General features: G+C 39.0%; 1 pseudogene; it reads right to left on the reverse strand.

The window, feature by feature from the left end:
* Positions 1-7,058: 7,058 nt before the first annotated feature.
* LOC118933689 (proteasome subunit alpha type-3-like) lies at positions 7,059-8,106 on the reverse strand (annotated as a pseudogene).
* Positions 8,107-20,788: the final 12,682 nt, after the last annotated feature.

A 20,788-nucleotide genomic window follows, 5' to 3' on the forward strand; every position in this document is an offset into this window, starting at 1 on the left:
GTATAGCTTTATTTAATGGAAAAATGGCTGAATTCTTTTTGAAGTTTTAACTTGTTCTATATAAATAACCTGTTCAGGAGGGAGCTCTCTGTGGAGAATCTATGTCAGCTGCCATTTTTAAAAATAAAGTCATCTTAATTTTCAGAATTCAAAGATTTGGTTTTGACAAATTTGTTTTTATAAAGTTAGCAACGAGACTGGACTTAGGAGAAAACACGAGGAACTTCACTTCAGCCAAGAATCCTATTGGAGGAAACATTTCCTAAAGAAACAAAACAGGTTATTGACTGATGACTTACAGTTTAATCTTGGATTGAGTGAGATCACTGGATGAGTGCAACCTGCTTAAGTCTTTTCACTTTCAGCTAACATTTAGTTAAATCCTTCTCCTGTATTTCCCTTGTCCATCATGGGTACAGCCCATATCCAGCCAATTCATTTCTAAGTTCTAATTAGATTACCAGCTGTCCTTATCCCATTTACATGAGTCATTTTGGAATGGATGTTTTGATATTGGAGCCAATTTGTATGAGACATAGTAGTATGTTATAATCAAGATGTGTAGTATTGCTAGGTTATAATCATTACTTCTCAAATTTCCCAGGTATCTTGATTTTATGACTGGATTTTAGATTCAGCCAGAAGGGATACAGTGCTTGAAAATTATTTGAACCTAGGTATATAATAGGGTGGGATGGTATGAATTATGGGCAAAACTCTATCCAATGTCCAGAAGACAGGCCCCTTGGCAAAACATTAGAAGATTATGAGTAAACTCATAGTGAAACATGCTTAGGTCATTTTTTTTCAAGGCATTGACAAAAAAATATATTTTTAGCAGAATGGCATTAGGGTATTAGACACAGAATTCTAAAAATAGGTACAAAGTATTAGATATAAAATTGGTATCACAGCCTGGGGCATGATTAGATTCATAGATTTGTAACTGTACTGGGTCTTCCTTCCAGCATGTATTTTACACAGGCCCCACAATGCTGGCTGAACCCTTACCCATCGACAAATCAGGCCAAGGAGAGTCTATGAAAATATTTAAGAACACTGTTAGATCACGTAGCCTATACTTACAATGCTAGGATTTAGCAGCAGTAGCCAACAGAGCATTTGGACCTGCATCCAATCGTGAGGTTTCATCATCACAGGAAATCAGATGGTTTTGTGAGCAGACAGTCCATGAGCCAAATGGATGAAACTCCAAACTCCCAGACAATAGCAGTGTCTGGAACTGTGATGGCTGAGATTCAAAACCCTCAACTTGTTGAAACCTGCCTCTGCTGCAGGTTCATGAGGAAGGTTCTGCGCTAGTTCTTGGGCTTTGACCCTTGATGAGCCAGCCTAGGACACAGGAATTCTTTTTGACCATCTGGCTGAAAGTGTAAGCTACAGAAGAACTGGGGCCACCTCAGAATATTTTGCTACCTTGGAACTTTTTCCCAAGCCCATGTTCTCAAGCTTTTTTTTTTACCACTTCCACAATGAGGAAAAGCCCAGAAAATCTAACTGAGGAGGAAAACCAAGGAAACCAGCCATTTTTACCCAATACTTAAAGTATTTAAAGTAAGCTATCCTTCTCTAGGCCTAGGCCTTCCTGTTTTTTAGGGGTTTTTTTTTGCTCTGCTTTTTGTTTTTATAAGTGAATGTCGCCTCTAAAGTTGGTTGTGATTATAAGTCACCCTAGGGAATCTGCAGGAGACCCTGAAGCCGTGCTTTGCTATTCTTGGTGAGTCAGTTGCTACCCGAATGGCCCAAATCCTCCCCTTTCCCCCCAGTCCTTCCCTTCCTTGGTGGGCAGCAAGCATCACTGGTCCTGCTGGGACTGTCTTGGCTGAGTTCTGGGAACTACTGTTGAGAATTCAACCTGAGGTTAACATGGGCCTGGAGGGCCTCAGGACAAGTCACAGCAGAGCCTGTGAGGAAAGTTTTAATTAGATTTCTAAGAAGTCACAACACAAACACCAACCCAAAGGCCCAGCTCTGGTTAAAGAACTAAGACTTTGAGGCCAGCCAGAGTTCAGATCAAAGGAGCAACTTTTTGAGATGAGAGACAGGATCCCGAGCAATTGTTTGATTTTTGTTTTTCCACATGGAGCTTTAGGCATCTGCGGCTGATGCTATTTGTTACTTTCAGTGTGTGGGGACGTTGGACTTGTTAATGCCTCCATGACAATGCAGAACAGGGCTGCTTTGTCCAGTTTGTATGAAGGTCAGGAGGAATAGGATAGATTTTATTGTTTAAAAAAACATGATGATGAAAGTAATAACTATGCTTACTTAGAGCTGACTATGTGAATAAGCCATAATTACATATATACACTTTAATCTTCACAACAACCCTGTGAGGCTGGTCCTTTAGTATCCCTGATTTACAGATTCATACCTGTAAGGAGTATGTGGTAGAGTCAGGATGCAGTCTTAAGTCCCCTTACTGTGTAGTCTTAAACACTGTGCTGTACTGCTTCTCATTAATTGCCAAGGTAAGAGAGGGCAGTGATTACACACACATTGGGTATTTATGATTTTATTTTCATGGCGAGTTGTAGATGACTTTATTAGATGACCCTCTACAGACTGTGTGGATAATACTCCACAAAGCCTTCACTGCAAGGACATGGCTGCTAAGTAGTTAGAATGGGTCAGTCATTTATAAAATGCCCTTTCTGGCTAGTTAGGTTGCTGAGCAGAGCACAGGGACTGGCCCAACTGGAGCACTGGAAGCATTGTACTCAAAACATGTCCTGAAAGTTTGAACTGTTTCTACTTATTGAACTGTTTGTTCTCTTGTTCACGTGAGGAGAAAGTCTATCTCATATTCATTCATTGATCGCCAATGTGCATTGAGCCTTATTCACTTTATGCCAGGCACTATGCAGGATGCTGGGGATGAAAAATGGAAAGACGTGGAGAGGAGAAAGAAATGTGCCATCAAACCATAGGATGATTTTCTTAAAGATGTGTGTGCCAACAAAAGTGAGATAACCTGAGAAGTGGCACAACATGTTTCCTGGAGGAGTCAAGGAAGACTGCTCAGAAGAGGCAGCATTTGAATTGAGGCTTGAAGAATGAATGAGTCTGTCAGTCACAAAAGCAGAAGAGAGCATGTGTAAAGGCAGGGTGCCAGCACAGAGCTCGGTACGCTAAGAGAACTCAGAGTAGGTCAATATTGCTGGCCTGCAAAGAGCAAGGCAGGAAATGACAGATGAGTCTTGACATTTAGGCAGTGGCCAGATCTTGAAGTTCTTTGTATGCCAAGTGAGCGAGTGTATAGTTTACTCTGTAGATGCTAGGGAAGCATTTTAGGGGCTTGAAGCCAAGGTTTCACTGTTAGATTTTTCATATTGGAACTATCACTTTGGCAGCAAGTTTAGAAGATGATTGGGCAGAACTGAGTAGAGGCAGGGGGCCAGTAGGAGTGTTAGCCTACCCTACTTTGGGGAGTTTCTTGGCCTTGGAAATAGCAACAGCCTGGGGCTTTTGCAGTGGGTCTGGTTCAGACCTCATGGAATTGCAGAGTTCATTGATGGGTGCGATCAGGAAATAGGAACCAAGGAAAGGATGGTGAAACAGTCTGAGCCTAGGGTGCAGGGTGGAATAGGCAGTTTGCAATTTGAGCCAAATGTGTTTGCAGTGTGGGAAGTCTCAGCCATCCCCACACATTCAGATGACAGCAGTATCATCCTCAAATGCAAAATGTCACTCTGGTAGCACTATCATTTTCATCATCATGCCATACACTCTACTTGGAGGCCAAACTGATTGACAATTCAGTCATTTTTTTTACTTCAACAAGTCAACTCCTTTGGAGTATGTCCAAGTTGAATTTAGAAATAAGATCTACATTGCAGGGAGTGTGTTTGCATTGTGTATGGTAGTGTGAAATGTACTCTCACTTATTTCAGAGAATTATTGATTAGATTATCTGAAGTTTTGTAATATTTATGTCATAGCTTCCTTGAGTTGGTCAACAGGAGGTTTATTTCTCTCCTCTCCTTGAGGTGTTTTCAGACACACCCACATACAGTTTACCCACACACAACTCAAAAGTGCATCCATACATATAAAAGATGAAACAGTGTCTGTGAGGTTTTCTACATCTCTGGAAGGCAAAGCCTTGCTTAACTGACTTGAAGTCATATGTTAAAATTCATCTTCCATAAGTTTTCCAAAGTACTTATAACAGAAGTCCTCTTTTGATGCTGATCTCATTACATTTGCATTTGGGCTGTACTTTTTTAATTGTCAGTGTAAACCAGTACTTTTGCCAGAAGAGTCAATATTAAAATAAGCAGTGTCAGTAAATGCACTTGAAAGGTGTGGGACCCTGGCTGATTGTCTTATATGAGTCATTCCATCTGCAGCTAATCTGATGCAGCTACATCTAAATTGGCCTCCAACTTGCTGGCTTCTTAGCGGTGTACTAGTAATTGGCAGATTTCTTGTCAGCAGTATGCATTGTCCTCATGGTTTTGCAGTTGGGTTCTGTGTGTCTGTGGATGCATACATGGGCCACATAAGAACTTCTGTTATCTAGTCAGCTGTCAGGTTCTATTTTCATGTTCCTGATTATACACTCAGACATCTCTGCTAATAAAACAAGCCCATCTGCAACGAGGTGAGCAAAATGGAAAACATACAGTATGGCTGGGCGCCAGCAAGCATATGTCTCACATTCCAGTAAGCTAATGCCTCACATATGGTCTTGTGTTGACTGTCGCAACTCATGAACCTCAACTGATATCACCTGTATTGGTTTTTCCTGAATGTTCTGTATCATTCATTGTGTTTGAAGCTAATCTGAACTTGCGGTAATTTTGCAATGTAATCATTTCAGAAAACTGAGACAGACATGTTCACTGATATAGAGTGGGGAAAATTATTCCTTTATTAAGTAATGGAAACAATATTATTCTGATGTATATGGACTATTAGAGAGCTGTAGGTAGAGATTTTTTATTTAGACTGCTTGGAGGGTTCAGGTTCCAAGTTATTAACTGTGTGATCTTACAGAAGTTGCTTGACCTTTCTGGGCCTCAGTTTGCTCGTCCATAAAGGAAGAGGTAGAATAGATCCTTTGTAGTAAGTTATTGTGGGGACTAAGTGAGAAAATGCATGCAAAATGTTAGCCACAGAGTTTAATAGATATTTTCGCTCCTACTTCTCAACTATCAATATTTTATTATCCTTTGGCCTGCAGTGAACGCTGCATTGAATGCCATTAGGTTCACTCAGGTTAATTAATTTGCTGGGTTATCATAGACTATGAAGGTGGAAAAGCTCTCTTCTAAAGAGGGTTTTATGAACTCTAAGATAGTGTCTTCCCCACCCCAAACAAGTGTAAAAACCCTACTAACAGTGATTCTATTCATCTGTACTTCAAACAGCCAGTGGATGCTAATGGAAGACATGTAAAACATAAGGACTCTGGAAAGAACAATTAATTTTACACCTACCAGAGGTCAACAGACTATGATGGAGAAGGGTAGGTTGGGGAATTCAGGACCTCTCTCAAAGCACCTTGTATATGTGCAATTAATTGTTCTTTATCTTATAAAGCCATCATAATGTACACTTTGCAAATGTTAAACATTTTTTTTCACATTCATTATTTGTGAAATAATTATTCCCAGGACAGAGTGATTTTTTTAGAGCTCTAAATGCTGGCAGATCTTGAGGAATTCTTCTATTCACTAAAGAATGCTTTTACATATGAACTAATTTCAGACAAAAATAACTCAATTTAGATGATCGAAACAAAGTAAAAGTTTTCTTGCTGTATATAAGGGGATTTGATTTTGTTTACAGATGTTGTAAACTGTGTTGCAATTATTTTTCTTTTCTTCATTTCACTTACAGTGTTTTTCAGAATTTTAAAACTGTCTTACAAAAAAGCTGAAACTCAAATTTTACATGCCAGTGCTGCCAAACTGCCATCTGAATGTGTGCCCCTGATTAGAAGACTTGAGCACTAGTGAACTAATGCTGACCCACAGAGCAAAGTATGACAGCTCTCTCCTCTGTCCCTGTGGCTGCTCCCCTCCCCAGCGCAGAGGTAACTATGTTAGAGATGCAGTCTAATTTCATTCTGTATTTCTCCTCTATTTCTTCTACTACTGGAATTTTATAATTTGTATCTAGCTATCATGTTGTCTGGTTCAATTTTGTGAATCAATTATCTAAGCCTGAATAGCAATCAATGTAAGTTTCCTATTATCTTTACCATCTTGCAATTTTATCATCTTTTCCCTCCTAACATTTTTTTTTGTGTTTTTGCTTGATCAAAATGTCAGAAATTTGTTTACTTTATTGTCCTTTCCTAGGAAAGGATATATAATACACCAACTTTTGTATTGACCTGGATACAGTCAATCAAGTTTTCTTTTTGGCATATTTCTCATTAATAATAATAATAGCAATAGTGCTATAGAAATGTGTGAAGATTAAATGAGATAATGTATATAATGACTCATGTGATGTAAGGACTTAGGGTTAGCACCTTTTATTATTAGTATTTGACATCTGAATTTATTCATGCCTTATAGTTCCAACACTTTCAGCTGAGGGAGTACTTTAGAGTTTAGAGTTTACCCTTTCACATATTGAACAGGAGCCTTCCACTATGAACTGAATGTTTGGGTGCCCCCAAAATTCATGTGTTGAAACTCTAATCCCCAATGTGATAGTATTTGGAGTTGGGGCCTTTGGGAAGTAATTGGGTTGTGAGGGTGGAGCCCTTGTGGAATTAGTACCTTTACAAGAAGAGACATCAGGGAGTTTGCTTCTGTCTCTCCACCACGTGAGCCTACAAGAAGACAGCCGTCTGCAAGCCAGGAAGGAGGCCCTCCCCAGGAGTCAGATTGGCTGGCATCTTCATCTTTGACTTCCCAGTCTTCTAGAACTGTGAGAAAGACATTTCTGTTGTTGAAGCTGCCCAGTCTATAGTATTCTCTTATAGCAGCCTGAACTGACTAGACATCTTCAGAATAAGCAACATTAGTCCCATTTTTTCAAGTGAATGAAATTAACACGTGACTAGGCCAACAGGATTTTTTTTTTCAAGACAAAAATTTATTGAAAATTGGTCAGTGGTATGTCATAATCCTCAGAGCTAAACAGTTACATGGGACTGTATTAGAAATTTAAAACTGATGCTGAAGTGTAGGTTACATGTTATTATCATCTGATTCATCTTCTTCCTTCAAGGATTCCTTGGCATATTTCTCTGCTTCTTCCCTGATATCCTTTGGAACAATTTCCTGTCTTCCTTTAGTTATTTCACCAACCCAACTGAGCTCTAGTTCAAAAGCTTTATCCTTAACTTCATCATGTACTATGTGAATTATTTTTGCAACTTCTTTAACAACATCACGGCAGGTCATTTCTTTCATCTGAAGCTTTTCTATTTCTGTCTTTGCAGCTTGCCTGGCTTTGCCAGTGGCACAGCCCCAATAACCATACAAACTCCTGATGGGTCAGTCATGTAGAGTTGTGCACCGTCATTCACACTGTAAGACTCTAAGATGAAACCGCAGCCAAAAGGTCTAACAGCACTGTAGAGTGTATATGCATGAACGTACATGGTCACTCTGTCTGCAAGATGTTTTAGTGGAATGTTATAGCCAAAGTTAGATCTAAAGTTGGAAGCTCCTTCTCTTGCAATGTCTGCTAAAGATCGAGCATCTGCCAACGAACCTGTTACTGCAATTCCAACATGCCGATCAACATTAAAAAGTCGTTTGTTGGAACCTTCTTCATAAAGCTTAGAAAGGACTAATTTTTCTACCCCAAAGACGACACCATCTTTACATCTGATTCCAATAGCTACTGTTTTCCACAGCCTTCATAGCATATTCAATTTGAAAAACTCTTCCATCAGGAGAGAATGTAGAGGCTGACAGGTCATATCCGGTGCTGATAGAGCTCATGGTGCAAAAACCAGCGGTACCCGTAGGGCTGCCAGGCCTAAAGCACACCCCCTACCCCGCAGCATGCACACTAGAGACGATAGGATTTTTGTGAAAATAATTGTTATTGCTGGAGTACCTAGGAGTGATGGTGATCCTGCCGAGAGCATCGCACCCTGACAGGCTAGATATGATGATTGATAAACAGTAGTAATGTTGCCCCTTAAAAAATAAAAAAGGAAAAAAAGAAAAATGTATTTGAGGACAGGGGTGGTAAAGGCTTAAGAAGTATATATGATATAATGCTTGAACAGTAAAATCATTCATCAATTTGTAGTATTTTTCCATTTTATTTCATTTAGCATAGAGATAAGAAAAGGATATTTAAGGGAAAGTGTTTAGTTATGTTGAAAATGCTATCTTTTATCTACACTGTTGAATGATAGGAGGTTATAAGGACTTACGTTAGTTGAGTGACCTCTCTCTAGAATGAAGACTTTCAGCAGAAGGAGTGAAATTCTTGGAAAATACATGTTTGGGAAAGAGAATGAGAGCTTCTTGGTTTATTCCCTGAGTTGTTTTGAACTTTGTTTTGAGTTTGGTTATTCTTAACATGTTTTGGTTTATATGATTTTTGAGAATCTAACTAATGCTATAGTCTCTTTTTCCAGAAAAGTGCAGAGATACACAAAATTTTGTTTGCTGCCTCAAAGGGATCATGAAATCTAGCCTTAGGTCCCAAGATTAAGAAACACAGTTTAGATTTTTAAAAATAAATGTTTTTAGTAAAATAATGTCTTTTTAAACTTCATGTCCAGTTTTTCTGTCTGTCAAGTGCTCAGTGCACTGGCTTATTTATAAATGGACCATTTACTTTATTATAAGCACTCATCTATATATTAGGCTTTAAAACTCTATATATGCTAATTATCGAATTATTTTGAAGTATTCCAGCTAAGCATGGGTATGAGTTAATATGATTATTTCAGCAATGAATATAAGGTTGCCAGTTAAGGTGCAGAAGACCCAACTACTTTGAATTTCAGATAAACTACAAATTTTTTTTCAGTATAAGCATTCCATACATTGGAAATTCCCACAAAATTCAAATGTGCTCCAGTGGATGGGCTATACTTAAACAAAAAAAATTTTTATTGAATATCTGAAATTTAAGTTTAATTGGGTGTCTTGAATTTTATTTTTAATCTGGCAACTGTAGACTAACAAAACATTTTTCCAATTTGCATGTTAGGTTTCCATATCTTTCTCTCACTATTCCTGCTTGTTCCCAGAGACAAGGATATATTGTCCTGTGCTTCATTACCCACCCACCAATGTCTGTTAAAGCTCTAGAACATAATGGATAGTCATGAAATTTGCAATATTAAAAATGACTCATCCTCTAGGTAGAGTGAGTTTGTATTTGGTTCAAGTATTTCAAGCATTTCAGGGGACTTTTGATAGAGCTGAACTTTCAGCAAGTCTTAATTTTGAATAACTTGTCCAAAGTCCAAGTTAAAATTGGAACTCAGCACTTCTTAATAGCAAAACCTATGCTTTCAACTTCTACTAGTGGTTCTCAGAATACTGTATTCTAGGAAGCATTTTAATTAATAGAAGCAGTCTGAGAGGTAGGGATTTGGAGGAAAAAGTTACTGGGATTTAGCTGTGGCAACCAGGGATTGTACTTATCTAGCAATATATGGGAATAATTCCACCCAGTAAAGAATTATTCTGGGTTGCACAGGAATTTTTGTGATCTCTGCTGGGTATCATGTGGGAAATGAATTCTTAAAAATTATCTGAAGCTAGAACCTAATTCCAGTTGACACATATACACAAAGTTTTGCATTGTTTTAATACCCACTGAATTTTCTAAGAATGAAACTAACACATAAATTAGGAGATTTTACGTAAAGCTCCACAATAACTTGTTAAGTGGGTTCTAAAAAATTCAAATAGTGCATACAAGGCTGAGTGATGTTACTGTAGATTAAGGAAATGACCAACGTAAGCCTGAACAGCTACCTGGGAATAATGGTTCCAGTGACTCGAATGTAAGAGCCACACTTCAAATATGTCCAGATCCAGGTGTGGTATGGCACTACCTTCAGGCAGTTGTATTGTGGGAGACAATTTGAGGCAGCTCAGTACTGCTGGGGACAATTCTGAGTCCTGTGGCTGACTGGAACTTCCAAAACAGCAGCAGCAATAATTCACCTCTTTCCTGTTGTTTCTCTAAATAAAGTTGCCTGCCATATTACTGCTTGGCTTTGCTCTTGCATGTCTATGTCTTCACCCACCGACATGGTAAGAAAGTCAGCCCACCCTCAGTTGAGAAGACAGTTAGGCAGAGGATGGGAGCAAACAGCCTAGGTTGTTTGCTAATTAAAGAACAAGGTATCTTGTGGCTTTACTCTTCTATATTTTGGAACTTTACTATGCATTTTTCATTATTTTAGAAAATTCCATCACTGATGATACTCATAATATTTGGCTTTTCAATTCAATGCATTTGTATCTGTCAAATTCATGGCAATTCTATGTAGAGGAGGAAACATCTGTTTCATTTTGTTTTCCAGAAATCACATTGAAATATCTATTATATTATTATAAATTACTTTCCTTTAATTCTCTTTACAAAATAGATGCAACATATATTCTTAGAGATTATATTTATAGGTATACAAATTACCAATAAATCTCATTTCAGAATATTTATTGAGTGCTGCTGCTCTGAGTTATCTGATGGGAATACATATTTCAAAGAGCACCAGCCAATCTGGGCAATGTCCAGCATTCAGTGCACTGTGTTTATTTACACTAAGTTTTATTCTGTTTATTTACACTATGTATTAAAGTAACTATGATTCACGCATTGGCAGATTAATCACACTATCAAATCATAGATGAAAAAAATGCTAAAAAATAATAGTAGTAGATAAAATTTCTTAACACAGCCTCCCTAGGAAAATTGTAGAATTTATAGAAATTATTCATAATTTTACTTTCATAAATATTTTTTAAAAAGTGTTCATAAGAAAGAAAACTCTATACTTCTCAGTATTTTCAACATAAATAACATTTGGGTGGAGTACACAAGAAGAGGTAAAGATTTCTTATAGGAAACCTTGGAATTACATCGATAAAATGACAGCAATTAGTTTTTGTAAAAGGTTAACAGATTTAATTGAGCCAAATATTATGGGGAATGGAAGAACCTTTGAACAACTTTTGAACAGGACACTGCAGTATAGTAGATACAGGGTATAAACTTTTATGGTGACTAAGCCTTGTGTTGAGCAGACCACACTAAGTTCAAGTCCCTGTGTGCCTCTTCACGGAGCCTTTAACATTTTACTTAATCTCCCTGAGGTTCTGGGTTTTTTTTGTAAACTAGGATAATTACAGGCTCTAACTTTTATCTCTATATAAGGGAACATTATTTCAGTTTGGTATTAGTCTCTTCCAGCTGTCATAAAATATATAGACTGGGTGGTTTCAAAGACAGAAATTTATTTTTCACAGTTCTGGAAGCTGAGGAGTCCAAGATCAATGTACTTGTGGATTTGACTTCTCGTGAAGTCTCTGCCTGGCTTTCGGAGGGCTGCCAGCTTGCTGTGAGATCAGTGACCTCTTCTTTGTGTGCAGTACACAGTCTCTTCTTATAAGGACACTACTTCTATTGGGTTAGGGCTCTACCCTTATGGCCTTATTTGACGTTAACTACCTCTTTAAAGGTCTTATCTCCAACTACATCCAACTGGGGGTTAGGGCTTCAACACATAGTCCATTGCACAGTGCTAGCTCTTTAGAAGACTAGTAAACAGTGATTATTAATAGCATCACATATCAAATCGAATCTTTGCAACCATGCTGGGAAGTAAGCATTATTATCTTCATTTTCAATGTAAGAAAACTGATGCTCAGAAACTTAGGGCCATGCACTTTAGTACAAGCACTCAGGAGGTGGTGATACCAGAGTAAACTTAGTTCAGCTAACAGCAGTTACACATCCTGATTGTGTTCCATACTACACTGCTTCTCAGAATAATGACATCTTAATGAATTATTAGTAACTTGCGTTCTTACAGTACTTTGTCATTGGTTAAGTGCTTTTCCAGCCTTTAATTGTTATGTGGAGAATGTCATGAGACTAGTCAAAAAGAATGGAATGGGAAGACGGGTGAGAGGGGGAGCTAGCAGAAACAAAGGCATTGCCAGAATATCCCGTCTGGAGAAAGGAGGCAAAGCAAAACTTCGATGACTTCTCAGGGCCAGAGGGGCAGGCAAGGTGCGGGAAGGTGGAATCAATGAAAGGGCAAACTTTATGACAGACAGCAAAGCTGGAAACGAGAGGAAGTGTGCATCACTGAAATTAGAGACTGCAAACAGGCACCCCAGCCAGCTAGATGCCTTAGGTAATGTGAACCATCTGGCAGCAGTTCAGTATGAATTAGAACTGCGATAGCCTGGAAGTGGGCAGTGAGAAGGATGATGCCTCTGCATGAAAGAGAAGCCCATGTTTGCTAAGAGCACAGTGGTTTAAGGGGCCTGGGATCACATTCTGCCTGTGTGAGCTGGGGAACAATGTAGCCTTCCCCAGCTGTGATACGGGAATGATAATGCTCCTTGTCTCTTAATGTTGATGTATTAAATAATGCATTAGATGTTTTGTAGTTAGCACTGTGCCTAGGATTTAGTAGAATGTTCGCAATGATGATGCTGATCTGATTGTTTTTCCCTAGGACAATTACATTATGACTAATAAGAAACATCATGTGCATTGCAATGATGACTGTGTCTCTTGCACTCTAGAGAAAAGGGTAGATGCTAAAACATTCCTATAATGTATCACTGTCTGCATTCAGCCTTTTCTAGGGAATCCTCAAGAAGACAGCTCAGACGGTTCCAGAGGTAGTAAAAATAGGTCCTACCAGAACCCCAGGTGAATGGAGCAATCAGGCTCACCATGGGGCCAGGTTGGGGGCAGCACCAAGGATCTGGGGATGTATGAGCAGAAGGATTTCCTCAGGAACATCACCTGCTCTTCTGCATTTGTTCTCCTATCCCATCTATCTGCACACACTCACTGGAGGTCCACTTTCCTGGACCAGGGGGCCACAACCAAGTGTTTCCCATCATGAACCCCTTGCTGCCCTCAGAAATACGGGTCCCAAGGTGAATGAAAGAGCAACTGAGAGGGCAAGATCAACAACAGGAGAAGGAGGACAAAGAAGAGAAGAGGCAGAAACTGAATAACACAGAGGATCTCTCAGAAAGATGCTCACTTGGCACCTGTGAGAAAGGGATTATGACCCTTCTTTTATAGCTAGAGAAACTGAAAAGGGCAGGAAATGGACTGCCCACTTAGATCTACAGACTCAAAATTTCTTGCCCATTGTACTAAGTCCTGTTTTTCTCCCCACAAAGTCTAGGAGTACCTAAAATGCCACATGGATGACCAATCTCTTTCAACTACCAGCTGTTGCACAGAGAAAATGGCTGTGTGGTTGATCCATTGGGGTTGTTTAGATGACTAAAGGCTTTACTTGGAAAAAAGAGTTATAGTCTCTTGCAGTATCATCTTATCAGTAAGACTAGTTTTTTAAGCCACAAAACTGTGTGGTTAAATATGTTTAAAAGATTGCAAAAGAAAAAAGATAAACTTCATGGCTTATCTGTTTCCCTTGGCATATATAGGCATAAAATTTTCTACATTTAAGTTAAAAGACATTTCTTAATTGTGCATCAGAGAAACTGCAAACTCTGATACTTCATCCTGTGTGTAATTGAGGTCGGCCTCTGCAGAAAACTAGGACATCTCAATTATATAATCCCAGTTCAGTCCACACCATCCTTCTATTTGCAACTTCAATCTTATTCTCTATTGCCTCTTTCTACAATAAGAAATATCATGTGTACTTGTCTTACTTGAACTTTGATGATTTGTTATATTAATTAAAAGAATTTTAAAATGTTGATGCAAGACAGCATTGATGATTTCAAATGAAATATAATTCCTGAATAAAGCAAGCCATACATCTTACATGAGACTATTTTTAGGAAACAACTATTTTGATCATATATCCTCTAGTACATTGTTCCCTTTTAATTCAGATGGTCAAGAAATCTGAGGATCTTTTATTTCCTGAATATACATTTGAAATCTCGCACAACTCAGTGAATGTCAGTGCATTAGATAAAGGGGGGAGAACAATGAAAAAAAAGAAAATATATCAAAATAGACAGATGAATTTGGAAGCTTACTTGCCTAAGGGGAAAGAACCGTGAAATAGCTGCTAGCACCCTTAAAAATACTGCGTATGTGCCTCATTATACCACCCGTACCTCCAGCCTGTCACATTCAATGAGGTCTTTGCAAGCCAATCCTGCCAGGGCTGTCAGTATGATAGTCTGTAATTTGGGATGCCTCCCCCCCAACACCAGTTTGTAATGCTTCCTGAAAAGCAACGGAGGGAGCCTTGCCAGATATTCTTCATAAAACTCCATTTAATACGAGTGTTTTCAGATTTCAGTAAGAACAGCTCTATATGCTATGATGTGCTAGGGCATCCAGTCATTCTCAGCACCATTCTTTTTTTTTTTTAATAACTGAGTCCTCAGCATAGAAATTACACTTAACTGAACTTGGAGAAACTAGTGTTCTATAGAGCAACTTCAGATTCACCAGTGTAGTTGCAACTTTTGTGTTTGGCCTGATGCATTTTCCCAGTTCTGTTGTCTCTCTGGCAAGATTCGGATTGCCCACTTAGGGCCATTATCTTGAGAGTTGGAAGAGGCTTCTTACAGACAGTGTGCATTGTCTTGGAGCAGGGCAGTGGCTGCCCTGAAGCCTCTTGGAGTTCTTTGTGAAATGCTGGGAATTCTGTGTGGGCCGGAGGGAACAGTGAGTTCCTCTTTCTCTCAGCCTGTGATCATTGATTCAGGAGTAGGTGGAGCTGGTTTCCCTTGAGCCCCTCCAAGATTCTTTCCCAGCCTTGGCTTGAGTACAAATCACAGACAAGGGGACCCAGACCATTCAGTAACACGTCCACTGAAGCCTCAAGAAGCCTGGTAAGGAAACCAGGTCACGAGGGGCATAAAGTATTGTGATTCAACTCCTAAAGGAATTACCACCTGACATTGCCAGAACCCTAAACTGTGGGTCAGTGAAACTGAGATCATTTAGAGAGCTACTCCCCTAAAGAGGACAAGGATGAATCATCTCCTTCCCTCCTTCTAGCCTCCTGCCTACACTTCTCCCCTCTTTTAGAGGAGAGCCACCTACCACCTATCACCAGCCACCAGTTCCCTTCAGGGACCATAGAATTGTATTATCTGTTCTTAATGGATTTAGGGAAACTGTTTGGTACACAGAGCTCATTTTTTTACCTCTTGTTTTGGCAGGTGTGATATATGTTTGGCATAGGGGTAAACTGAGATTTATATCTTTGTCATGATGCTGAAAAGATCACAGCAGAGTGACGACAGAGGAAGGGAAGAGGAGATAAGAGTCTTCATACAGCACTCCAGGCAGGGCCCCAAATTATTTCGGGAACAGTGTCTTCCTCTTCCTGCCTCTTCTCTCACTCAATGTGTGTCCTTGTTTTCCTGCCTCACGCGAATGTTCAGATGCCTTCAGTACTCTTAGTTCATTTGTTTTCCTCGCTATCCAAGAATACTTATTTCTGTTCACATTTTCCTCCTGTGATTGCTTCTCTCACATCATTAGGTTATGCAATTATGTTCCAAGGACTGTGCGCTTGGGTATATTTTCTGGGTCTGCTGTTTTCCCCGCCTGAGCCAAGAGAAGCCTGTCGTTCGCTCTCCTGCTCTCTGTCTTGCTCTCTCCCTCCAGTTGAGCACAAAGACTGCAATCTGCTTTCAGTCCTCATTGTTGACACATCAAAGAAATATGACTTTAATTTTTCAATGAAAATATGAATCATGTAGTGTTCCCCCCACAGACAGTACTCTCCTCTGTTAGCTAGCTGTACAGTCTGAAATTCTGAGCTTCATTTTATCCACAAGCACTGGGAAGATTACTGGCACTGTGCTGAGGGCCACCCCACCAGGATATGAGCTCATCTTCTCTGAGAAACTAAGTGGGGTTGAGCTGGGTCAGTGTTCGGAGGAGCACATTTCCGACAAAAGCTGAGAGCATCTCAGGGAGGGACAACAATTCCCTATTCTGGACAATGGTCTCTTTTGATGAGAACACTTCAGTTGAAAATTACAAAGCATCGATAGGCTTGTTATTGTCACAGAAAGCCACTTAATTGAAAATAACCTGCCATTTTATATGATTACCAAACAAGAAATATCAACTGAATTGCCCAGAAAGAAGGTTCATTCGTAGTTCTCTGTGTATGACAAAGTAAATAAAAGTAATAAGATATATTTCCAGATTAACAATTTCTAAGGTATGTGGTGTGGTCAGAGTAGTTTCAGCTTGTTTTCCATATGTATAATATTTTACATGGAGAATTAGTTTTCCTAATAATAATGCCTCTGTCATTGCAAGACCTTGAATATCTTTGTAATTCACCCAAGTATGTATTTCCAAAGATTTACAGTAAAATGGAGAATACCTGTGAATCAAAATGAACTATTTAACTATTGGGGCAGTACCCAGGAAGCAGATGATATTTGATGAACCAGACCATCTCATTCTTTAATTATTCAAATATAAAGAATTTTGTTGTCAGGTGAGGTGAGACAAAGGAAGGAGATACGAGACGTTAAAGAATTGAATCATCAAGAGCAATCTATAAGTCTGAAGCCTGTAATCATACTCTGCCCACTAAAGGTCCTGTAAATACCACTTGGATTCTGCTCTCAATCTGTCATTACCCATCACTGTGTCCTCTTCAGGCTTATTATCTGACCCACTGTGAGGGGGATGTATTCCAAAACTGAGGGAATTATTTCCCTTGAGTTATGCAGGTGGGTGGGTGATTTCATAGTTGCAGGCATCCAAGAATGTGTAAGTGACAGCAAGATTCCTGCAGGTTCATTTCAACTGCCAACGAAATGACTCTGCTGCATATTGATTCCGTTGTGCTTTAGGTGTTGGCCTTGGAGGCAGTTGCCATTGACAGACACACACACACACAGATTTGTAGTCATGTATTTCCACACAGCAAATGCACATTGCTCTCACATATGACCAGACAGCCACATTCTCTGGAATTGAGTTAGGGCAGAGAACTAGTCTCGACTGTGTGTGTCCGGTAGTGCAGGATAGAGGATGATTCCCCCACAAAAGGAGAACATGTTTCATTAACCTAACAATATTTATTGGTTTAGTGATAAACATAAAAACAAAATAAAAACTTAATAGTAAGTACAATGAAGTGAGCAATGAAATATATGCATAAATAACAGGTATAGTGAAGGCATAAATCCTGAATGTTTTCGTATGAAGAGAAGGATGAAGAAGAAGAAATTAAAGGGTGACTAGGTGAAGAGAGAGTAGGTAGCATGGCAGGCCTGTGATGAATCTCAAAATTGATGATGGGAAAGCTAAATTTTTCTTAGTCTTAGAGGGGAGACATGAAGGCAATGTATTTAAGGCAAATGGATCCCTTGGGGCAGCAAGTCCAAAATTGTTGTTCTTAAATCCCATGCAATGTCCCAGAAGGGAAGGGTTCAAGATCCAAAAAAATATTACCAAAAGTGGATGTCAAAGAGTTTACTGCCTCTTTTTTTCTAGGAGTCTTACGGTTTCTAGGCTTACATTCAAGTTTTCATCTGAGGTAAATTTTGTGTGTGGCGTTGTGTAGATAGCGGTCTAGTTTTATTCTTTTGCAGGTAGTTATCCAGTTTTACCAACACTATTTATTGAAGATACTGTCCTCTCCCCAGTGGGTAGTCTTTCCTCCTTTATCATAAATTAATTGACTGTATACACATGGGTTTCTTTCTGGGATCTCTGTTCTGTTGCTTTGATCTGTGAAGCTGGATCTGACTCCAGAGGCAATGGCAATGAAAGCGAATGTAAGCCGATGGGTCTGCATCACATTATATATAACTAAATATATGGGTATTTACCAAAGAAAATTAAAACACTATTTTGGAAAGATATCTGCACCTCTATATTCTTTGCAGCATTATTCACAATAGCCAATATAGAAACCACCAATATGTCCATTGATGGATGAATGGATAAAGATATAATACAAACATACATGCAAACACACACACACACACACACACACACATACACATAAATATATATGACTGTAGCAGATTTAAAGCACATTAACTTTAAAACTCATGTATCATTTTGCCATCACCTTGCTCCATTGGTTGCTTCTCATCTTTCCACTAGTGACCTTCAGACTGATGCTTCTACTCTTTGACCTACTGCAACACCCATTCTCAACACAGCAGTTGAAGTAGTCTTCACAACACTTAAATGATATTTCTATCACCCTCCCCCCTTCAATGGCTTCCTATTGCAGCAAAGATGAAACCCCAAATCCATGACTTAGCCTCTAAGGACTTTTGTCACTTTGTCATCTTATCCTCTCCAGTTTTTCATACTCTAATAGCATGCCTCCCCTGCCTCCCAATGGCACCCTGGCACCCTGGACCTTTCATTTGTTCAGAGGCACTAAGTTCTTTCCTGCCATAAGACCTTTGCACACACTTTCCATTTTTTTCTGGAATGCCCTTTCCCTGGCTCCCACCTCTCCCTTCCCCTTTTCTTGGCTAAGGCACAGCTGATCTTCCAGACTCAAATAAGTCTTCCTCAGAGAGGATTAGCCTGATCATCTTTACTAATTAAATTAAATCCCTGTCAGTTCTCATATCATAAAAAGTACATATCATGACTTTTTCTTCAGTTTACTTGTCACAATTTGTAATCATATGTTTATATGGCTTTTTAAAATTAAAGTATTTTTGATATACACTCTTATGAAGGTTTCACATGAAAATATGGTTACTACATTCACCCATTTTGTATGGCTTTTTGTTTAATGTTTGCTTCTCTACCAGAGCATGATTATTATAAGCAGGAACCTCATCCTTAAAACATCTACAAAATCACTTTCCAGCAGGATGCTGGCAGCATAGTAAGTATTTTTGAATGAATGAACAAAGGAAGGAATACTACTAGCCCCCTCTTGCTGAATTTTATCTTTAAAAGAGCTTCTTTAGCCCACTTCTATGAGCATATCAAATTATTCTTAAGTAAACTAGAACACAAAACCAGTCAACCATAACACAAAAGTATTTTAGTAAATGAACAGAAATACTGTAATAGGTGAGTAGAAAGCCCCTTGGTACCACTTACAGAACTAGACTCTGCTCTTTTCATAAGCTTTCAAGCTACAGGAGAGTAATGCTGCAACCCTGCTAGAACTCCATTTACTGGGGGAACTCAGCAACACCCTTGGCTAAACTGTTTTGTCTCAATTCACATGTTATTTCTGGTCGTTCAGCCTAACCTGTAAGGGCCCACATTATCCTGTCCTTCCAGTTTTCCAGATTCCTCTAATGGCACACCAACCTTCTACCTTTTTAAATAAAACCACAGCTGATTTGTTTTATGCCATCCAAGTTTAGAAGTTTCCCTTTGAGGAAGGAGGTAATAAGATGGAAAGATACAAGAAATCCTACTACCAAAAATATCAGTCCTCTGGGAGGAGAAAGACAAACAGAAATCTAATTCTGTGTTCATGAGTCAAGTGTTGCTTGGCATTCTGAGATGAGTTTTGTGAAGGGTTTTATTAATGTGCAAGCTTTCTTTGCACGCTCCCAAGTTACATTTGTTTTGCTCTTAATTACCATTTCCACTGGAAATATCTGTCTATATTTGATACCAGTTCTGAAAGTATTTCACTCTGGGTATTAAGTTTCTTTTGAATTGTATACAATGGAAAGCAGAATAAAAAGTTAAGAATTAAGAAAATACAAAAGTATATTGGATAGATTCTAAGACATCAGTAGAGACTTAAACAATGAAGCATTAGAAAGACTGAAGACAGAGCTGCTCCAAATTTATGGGCTTTTTCTCAAGTTTCACAAAGAGCACGTGTCAGTTCCCTTCTCCTTATTGTCTGTTGGTTAAGTCTCAAACCAAGGTTCTGATTGGACCATTTTCAGTCAGGTACCCACATCAGTGTCCAATCGGGTATTACCAGTTGGATCCTCTTCTGTGAATTGGGTACGCAGAGAAGAGGCACTTGGAAGACACCTAAATGAATGGTCATTGCAAACAGCCTATAAACTGTCAAAACACTTTATTGATTGATTGATGATTAGAAAACCTATAAATACATGTTTTTATATATATGTGTGTGTGTTTATATACTTATAAATAAACTCACCGAGAGACTTTGAAAGAGCCATAGTCTAATAACAGGGTTCTAGAATGACATACTTTAATTTTGTCCAAATACAGATAATTGTATAGGAAACTAAGGCTTACAGGAAGCCCATATGTTTGGGTGTAGAATGCTGACCTTTAAGCAATATGGCTTCATATTTCTTCAGTCTCCTATTGGATAAAAGAAAGGACATTGCTGGTGCACATGGTGTTGTCTTAGTTCTGCCTGCCTTTCTCCCTTCTCCCTTCCCCACATTCTCACCATCAGTTCTTTTTGTCCTTCTCTGGTTTATCTCTTTCCCCCTTTACCTTTGTAACCTTACATTATGGCTGTTACCTGATCACCTCATTCCCAAAGATTGCCACTGGCCACCAGGCTTTCCTTTACCTCTTTTATTTCACATTGCATGTGCTGCAAGAGGAATCTTCCAAAATCTTGGCAGGATGGCTTTCTCTTAAAAAACAGTTAATCCCCTGTGTTTCCTACTTAAACAGTTCTAATCTCTTCTGCTAATCTGTTCAAATCCTTAGT

This window comes from Manis pentadactyla, chromosome 8 (genome assembly GCF_030020395.1).
Source record: "Manis pentadactyla isolate mManPen7 chromosome 8, mManPen7.hap1, whole genome shotgun sequence".
Taxonomy (NCBI): domain Eukaryota; kingdom Metazoa; phylum Chordata; class Mammalia; order Pholidota; family Manidae; genus Manis; species Manis pentadactyla.